Genomic DNA, 8,261 nt, shown 5'->3' on the forward strand with positions numbered 1-8,261 from the left:
TTCCAGAAAGATTGATACTCAGATGAAGAGGAATCACCTAATAATGGACCACCACTACTTAGAAGTCTAAAAATTTTCTACTTGGTGTTCCTCAGCAGACTGAGTTAGAAGGGAAGACATGAGAAAGGAACATTATTCAGCATCTACTATGTGCCAGGTACCATGCAAAGCACTTTACAAATATTTTATTAAAATAAAGTAAAACAAGTTATCCTGGAACTGAAAGATGAAAGAAATCATCTTTCTTCTGTTTAGGGGTCACCCTCTAGAGTCCCTAACCTTCTCACCTGTAACCCCCTTTCTTTATCATTCACTCTGAACCTCCTTGTTGAATCAGTTCAGGGCAAAGAATGCTGGGGTCCTTTTGAATCCATCCCTGAAAGTGTTCTCCAAGCACTCCCAGGTATATGTTCCAAACACTGGAAACTAGAGCAAAGAAGTGATAAGAGAGAGGGAACCTAGGCCAGAAAGAAAAAAGATAATAGAAAAAACGATATAGGGGATACCTCAATTGTTCCTCTAACAAACTGTGGCAGAACATAAAATGGAGCTGCAGGATTCCCAGAGCTAATTCAATGCTGGCCAGAACAGACTGGCTCCCTGCCTGTTTCTTCACATTCTCAGTTCTTGTTCTGATTGGATCTTTCTGGCTGGGCTTTTCTCCATTAGATCTTCATACAGGCTAACAGGACTCTACAGGCTGGCCTGAAGTAACATAAATAGGGAGGAAATCCCTACAATTTCTGCTGCAACACATGCAGAGGAAATAAGTCAGTGGAACAAAAATGGTTCCCAGGAGGGAAATAGGAAAAAGGAGACAAAGGGGAGAGGAAGCTGAATGGGAAACACTCGTAGACTACCACAGTCTCAGGGCTGGAAAGGGACAACATCAAGGTTTTTTTGACCATCAGCCCCACGGGCCTGTTCTGCCATTGTGATCCCATTTTCAGGATGGGAGGACTTTACTACAGGTTGGTCAGGCTCAAAACAGTAGGCAGATATAGACCTGGAAAGGACCTCGGGAGCCAGCTAGTCCAACCTTCTCATTTTACTGGTCACAAATCAGTCAAGGAGCATTTATCAAGTTCCTACTATATACACTGAATATATAAAGGTAAATGTTAGCTGTCCCTGCCCTCAAAGAGCTTACGTTCTATTGAACTTGAGAGTAGGGGTTTGAATTCACCTCCTCCAACACTGGAGCCACTGGATCACAGGCTGGCTGCCATCATCTTTTCTATAATTTGCTTTAGTGGTATGCCTCGGGTTCAGAACAAACAGAAGGTATTTCTGTCCTAGTATTATATGACAGAAAGGGTACTGAGCTTGAAATTAAAGACTTGGGGGTCCTAATTTCTCTGCTTGCCTTAGCTGTGATTTTCCCTACCTGCACGGCCTTCGGCCTTTTAGAGTCTCAGTTATCTGAAATAATCTGGAACTATCAATGTCTGGTCTATCACCTGGGGTTGGAGGAGTCATTGTTAGGACAGTTAAATGTGATGTTCTAAATAAAAGTACTTTATAAATGATTATTGTGACCTATAAATATTTCTGTTATTCCCTTGTCTGTTTATCACTTCCCTATCCCAGATTAGAGATCCAAACCACCCATGTAAGCTCCCAGAGCCCTGCTGAAAGTCTTGGATCTTTAAGGGGTATGGGAGAACAATCTGGCTTGAATAGAGGGGAATTGAGGTGCAACACGGAAGGGAGAGTAGTTCATACTGCTTGACCCTGCATAGAAGTTTCAGGTCATAGGTCCAGAGTCCCAAAGGTCAAGGGGAGTGGGTGACTAGAGCACCAACAGTCTTTCCTGGATCTGAATATCGAGGTGGGCTAAACTGACCTGCACTTAGGAATTATAGGGGAAGCGAGAGGCTCAAGAGAAAAGGAGAGCAGAGGAATGGGGACAGGATATAAATTCTGAGAGAAATCTGCAAAGCTGAGAGCTGTGCTGACCTGAGTCAAGTTGAGTAACTGGACAAAGACATCCTCCTTTTCATCCCATCTCTAGACATCGGGGAAGTGGAAGGGAGGAAATTCCACCTCCTTTTCTCAGGGATCTCTGAAAGATAATGTGATTTAACGCAGGGAGAATTGGACTGAGGGTTAAGAGAGCTGAATTCTATTATCAATTCTACTATTAACTACTTGTTTGGCTTTTTGCATATGGATTCCCCTCTCTGGATTTTAATGTCTTCATCTGGTGATGCCAGAGGAAGGATTAAGTTAGATGATTTCTAAGAATCTTTCTAGTTAGAAGATTCTGATTCTAGTCACTTCCTTGTCTCTATCCCCATAACCATATTTAGTGTGATGTTAGCTTAGTGCCTCACTTTTTTAACCCACATCTTGGCAAATAAAATCTAGCTTTTTATGCCCTGTCCCTAACAGATTTTGTTTTGATTTTCTCCTAAAATCAAAGATCACTACTCTTAGATACAATTAGCCCTTGTATTGTTGCTAGCAAAGGCAGACATTGCTTTCTTTATTATGCAGAAGATGCATTCTAGAATTAAAGTCTTCATCCAGAAAAGGAGTTACTCTGGGATGAACAGGCTCCTGTGTCCCCTACTAAATTTTAATCTCCATAATGTGGTTATAAGGTTTAGCTGTAAAGTTTTTAATCCAACCTCCCTCATTTTAGAGATAAGGAAATTGAGACTCAGAAAATTTCAGTCACTTGCTTATGATAACACAAGTAGTAAAAAAGCAGAAGTGGGATTTGATTGCAAGTATTAAGTGACACAATGGATAGAGTACTTGGTCTGGAGTCAGGAGGATTCCCCATCCTGAGTTCAATTCCAGCCTCAGACACTTCCTAACTGTTTGATCCTGAGCAAATCCTTTTAAATTCTATTTATCTCAGTTTCCTCATCTGTAAAATGAGCTGGAGAAGGAAATGGCAAGCCATTCCAGTATCTTTGCTAAGAAAACCCCAAATTGGGTCACCAGGAGTCAGAAAAGACTGAAAAATGACTAAACTTTACTTTCTAACTCTGTCTTCTATATTTCCACTCATTAAGGGCTCAGAACCTTGCACCCTGCAATTTAACCTTGAGACTAGGGTTAGGAATGGGAAACAGCAAAGGAAATAAATGAAGCCCTGCCAGTCCAAGTTGCCAAGAATTTAGGAAACCAGCCGAATTCATAGCATAGAGGAAGGGAAGACAGCCAGAAAGTGTCTATCCTCTTACCTCCACTCCCCAGCTACTAGCACCTTCTTTGCCAGCATTTAGATTAAAGACAAAGTAGAAACAGAGACAATAGGGAAGGGCAAGTTATTGGTGGGACAGACCAGCCAGCTTGGCCGCTGTCTCTTAACTTCTCCAGTTTAGGATCCAGAATGAAAAGAATTTGGACTGAAGTTAATAGGCACTAGGAAGATTCTAGGTCATCCTTACCCTACCCCAACCTATTTCACAGGACATAATAGAGATGTCTATGATCCTTCCATGATATTCTAATTATGAAGGCACTGTCTGTAATCTCTACCATCCCTCTTACTTGAACTATCCCTAAGCCTCCCTCTACCCTTTCTTCAGTTTGGCTCAGCTCTAACTAGTTAGTCACTTATCATGGAATTCAACAATTCTTCATGATAAATTTATTATCCAAGAATTTATCTCCTATCCCTCAAACCACTCTAAGACTGAATTTCTTTTTTCTCTTCCCAGAGAGACAAGGATTGGATTCCATTCAGCTGGAATACAAGCTTGGGGTTTGTAGGTCTATTCTCTTATATCCCTGCCTCTTCTGTCAAATGCTTCCTCCTATTCTGGAAGAGTCTTTCTCCCAGTGAGATATCATAAAAAAGGTACCAAAGACAGAAATTCCTCCAAGATTCTAAAGGTGAAATTTCAGGCTTTTGTGACAGGAGGAAGAAAAAGTATTCCTTCCTTCCTTCCTTCCTTTTTTCCTTCCTTCCTTCCTCCCTCTCTCTCTTCCTCTCTTTCTCCCTCCCTTCCTTCTTCCATCCCTCCCTTCTTTCTTTCCTTTCTCCCTCCCTCCCTTCCTCCCTCCCTTCCTTCTTTCCTCTTTCCTTCCTCCTTCCTTCCTTCCTTTTTTCCTTCCTTCCCTCCCTCCTTCCTTCCCTTCTTCCTTCCCTCCCTCCCTCCTTCCTTCCCTCTCTCCTTCTTTCCTTCCTTCCTTTATTCCTTACTTTTTCTCTTCTTTACTTTTTTTCTTTTTTCAGGTAGGTCATGTATGGTTCTTCTCAAATTACTCACATGAAAAGACTGGCATTCCTCCCAGGATTAACTGCGATCCCTCAGCTTTTTCAGACGATGACAGAGTTCTGGAGGGATGAACTAGTGAGTTTGGCCCTGACATTTCAGTTGGGGCCACTGGGCAATGCAGGTGAGAAAAACAGTCTTTCCCAAGTTTCTCTCAGAAAGAAGATGAGTTTGTCTTTAGATAGAAACACACACACACAGATATAAAGAACATTTATTAAGCTTTTACTATGTTCCAAGAAAGGACAGTTAGGTGGAACACTGGATAGAGCACCAGGCCTGGAGTCAGGAAGACTTGAGTTCAAATCCAGCCTCAAAGACTTATTAAGTGTCTATGACTCAGGGCAAATCCCTTAATCATGTTTGCCTCAATTTCCTCATCTGGAAAATGAGCTAGAGAAGGAAATGGCAAACCTCTCCAGTATCTTTGCTAAGAAAACCCCAAATGAGATCACAAAGAGTTAGATGGGACTGAAACACTGAACAACAACAAAATGTGCCCAAAACTATGCAAACCCTTCCTTCCCACTTTTCCAGAACTCCTCCACTTCTTCCAACAGAGATCAAATTCAGGGTAGTTATCTAACAACAAATTACCCTCTCCTCAAAATATAGAGTCACTGAGGAAGAGGGGACTTTTTAGGATAATCTAGTCCTAATTTTAGAGATTCAGAACTGAGTCCAGAAAAGAGAATTATCAATTTGTCCAAGGCCACAGTATAGCAAAGGTAGAATTGGAACCCAAAACTTATCTCCCAATGCAGTACCCTCTTTTCATTATAGATAAAGCAATATGAAGATTCTTTTCTTCTTTCCACCCTTCCAATGAATCAGATACTCATGTCCCTTCCTATACACATTCCAGCCCTCCTTCATCCATCTTAAGAGCTCTCCACAATAACATTTTAATGTGTCCTCTCTCTCATGTCCTCAGGTAACTCACACCCCATAGGACTAGACTGTTTCTCACACAAATCAAGCTTGACCAGAAATAGAAGGGGCAACTTTTTCAGTCTCCCTCCCCCAAGCCTGCGGCAGAAAACTCATGGAACAGGCACCTGATCATCCCTCCCCATACTCACCTGCACCTTGCTCAGCAACTCATCTCTTGAAGGCACCGCCTCCCTTTTCCTTCCCCCACCTCACTTGCCCCCTCCCCCGCCCCACCACCCACCTCTGACTCTTCTGATACGGCAACCTTATTCAGTGTCCTCCCCTTTTCAATCAGAGTTGAACCCCACCCTCCAAATCTGCATGGCCACCCTTCCTTCAGCTTTCCCAGAGCCGGGGCTCACAACACCCCACAAACCAGCTCTAACATGTATTTTGTTTCCTCTACAAGGTGGGCAGCGCACGCTCTCATGCTGCTCCCACCATGTATTCCTTCCAGTTACCCAACACTCAATGCCCTTTTTAACCAACGTCCTAGGTCCAAATTCCCTTCATCACATCGGATCCCTCAGCCCAACTCAGGCCACTACTTCTCCCCTTCCACAGATGTGGTTTCTGTGGTAGGGAGGGTAGAGGAAGGGGGCCGGATTGGCGTAGAAAAGGCGCAGGAACAGGGAATTGGGGAGGGGTTGAGAATCAGTGTTTCTGTGAGACTCCCTCTTCTATCCACCAGATGATGCGTAACTGAATGGGATTTTATATTCCCTGCCTGTATCTCTCCGGAAGTCTGTCTATCCCCCCATCTGATAGCTGCCCCCACTGCTCCCCAGCCGGCATCACGCCTGTAAGTTACCGTAGTTCCTCCCCTTAAGTGCGGGAGGGAGACATATCAGCCTTGGCCAGTACACAGTTCACTCTTCGTTGCAGTGGTCTACACCATCGCCCGCCCTATTCACTCCCTATCAGCGCCTCTGGAAAAGCTCCTCTAGAGAAGGACAAGAAAGCTACCAAAAAGATTCGTTCTCCACAGTGAGAAGAGGGGTCGAGGGTGTGTGTGTGTGTGTGTGTGTGTGTGTGTGTGTGTGTGTGTGTGAAAAACGAGCTCCTGAGCAAGCCTGATATGGAAAACACTGCACTCCCCCCCAAAGCTGTTCCTTTCGCTTCGGGGGCCTTCCCCAAGATCCCGCACGTCAAAATCGAAGGGACAAATAGTCGCCAGCTTCATCTTCCATCAATCTTAATATCTATCCCTGAAAAATCGAAAACTTTCCAACTTGCACGGAATATACACACATTCCATATTTCCATTCGGGAGCAGATCTGTGGGGCTTCACCCCTCGAATACACTCCTACAGTTGGTTTTCAACAAGAGTCTCATACACGCGCGCGCACAAGCACACACACACACATACAACGGTACAAGGGAACTCCCTGCTTTTTCCACAGCTAATTATAGACTTGAAAGTCTGAAGGGCTCCGAGACTGTTTTGCAAGAAGCAGAGGGAAAACTGCTGAGGTTTCTAGGCAAAGCCAAGGAAATTCAATTTGCAATCCCCTCGACCCCCTAACTCCTCCCCCCTTCAGCTTCCACCCACCTCCCTCGGCACCCCCTTTCCAGTCCCCACTGAGGCTCCTCCTCCCTGCTGAAGATTTCTCACCGGGTTATTTTTTTCCATCTCTCTCTTTGGGGCTTTCAAGAAAAGGAACAGACGCGGAAAATATTTTTGCAACAGTTTTCCATTCTGCGTCTCATTCCCGAGCCAAAGTGGAGTGGGGGGAAGGGGGGCGCGGGGGAGAAGAAAGAGAAATATATGCATTTTTCCAAAAAGCTTTACTCCCCTCCCCCTTATTCCCTTACCCCCACCAGCACCGGACTGCAAGAACAGAGACTTATCCCAGCTCTTCAACCTCACCCCGATCCTCCTCCTGTCCCTTTGGCCCAGCCTTGTCCAAAACTGAAAGGGAATAATAAGAAAAACAAACCAACTATTCAGAGCCTCCGAACTGAGCCTGGGAAAAGAAGCCCGGACAAATCTCTGCACCCCAAACCAAATGATGATCTTACACACACACACACACACACACACACACACACACACCCCAAACCCCAAACAAAACAATCTCTCAAACCCTGACCCTCCCAAGGTGTGATAAGAAGGGAAAGTCCGGGGTGTGTCAAGAGGATTGGGAAGAGAAAAGAAGCTAGCAAAGTTTGAAAAGCCCATGTCAATTCATTCTCCACAAGCCTACCTCTTGTCCTAGCAATAATCCAGACTTCTGCAAGCGAGAATCTCCCTGTGGGTTTCCATAGAGTGGAGAGATGGGGTGGGGAGGACCACCCACTGGCCCTCCTAATATAGTAATAATTGCTAAAGATGTTTGTTTGCTTGCTCGCCTTCCCGGTTTGGGTTTGGGAGTGGGTTGGGTCTCCTACTCTGTCCCTCCAAGAGAGAAGGTCCTGAGGAGCCCTGGAAGAAAACGAGTGGAGGGGAGATTGGGGTGGATTTCGCTGGCCCTTACTCTTTCCAGAGGGTTAGTCCTGAGAAGTTAGTGGCCCCCCCAACTCTGGACGGTCTTCATCGCAGATCTTTCTTCAGAAAATGCTTGTCATGGCAACAGCTAGTGCCAACCCTGCCAATCTCTCTCTCTCTCTGGCTCTCTCTTTCTCACTCTCTCTCAGCGCAGAGAGAGGAGGAGGAGCAGGAGAAGGAGAGGTGGGACTAGGCTGCCAGCCCAGTGATTACTCTCCTATTAAGGTGGTCTGATTCCTTGACTGCTTCCTGGCATCTTTTTAAGGGGGAATCAGGGGAAAGAAAGGGGAGATATCCTTTCTGGTGTCTTCCCTGCCCTCTACGTAATTAGCCTGGAGGGTACAGTGTGAGCTCTGAAAACTCCTGATGGTTGTGCTCCAGCCTGTAACTAGATAGTTAGCTCTGTAGGAAGAGAAGGAGTTACTTGGATGAACACACATCCACACTCTTCCTCAGAACATATATACATACTCACATCTATAGCCTCCTCCCCACCATCATGTACCATCTGGCATACATCCTCACTAGGGATAGATAGACACAGTTGTATAGACACACAAGAGCTCCTTTGCCCATATACACCCAGATGTATTCATACACACTT

At 44.9% G+C, this 8,261-nt stretch overlaps 1 protein-coding gene across 3 annotated transcripts in view; it reads right to left on the minus strand.

Annotated features, from left to right (window-relative positions):
* Window positions 1-7,787, minus strand: part of ATP2B4 (ATPase plasma membrane Ca2+ transporting 4) — a 106,095-nt gene extending 98,308 nt beyond the window's left edge. For 2 of the 3 annotated variants that reach the window (XM_051998586.1, XM_051998594.1), the window contains exon 1: window positions 7,377-7,640. The gene's annotated coding sequence lies outside the window, so the exon portion shown is untranslated. The other variant, XM_051998589.1, reaches the window with a different exon arrangement.
* Window positions 7,788-8,261: the final 474 nt, after the last annotated feature.

The sequence above is a fragment of the Antechinus flavipes genome, chromosome 4, assembly GCF_016432865.1.
Source record: "Antechinus flavipes isolate AdamAnt ecotype Samford, QLD, Australia chromosome 4, AdamAnt_v2, whole genome shotgun sequence".
NCBI classification, from domain to species: domain Eukaryota; kingdom Metazoa; phylum Chordata; class Mammalia; order Dasyuromorphia; family Dasyuridae; genus Antechinus; species Antechinus flavipes.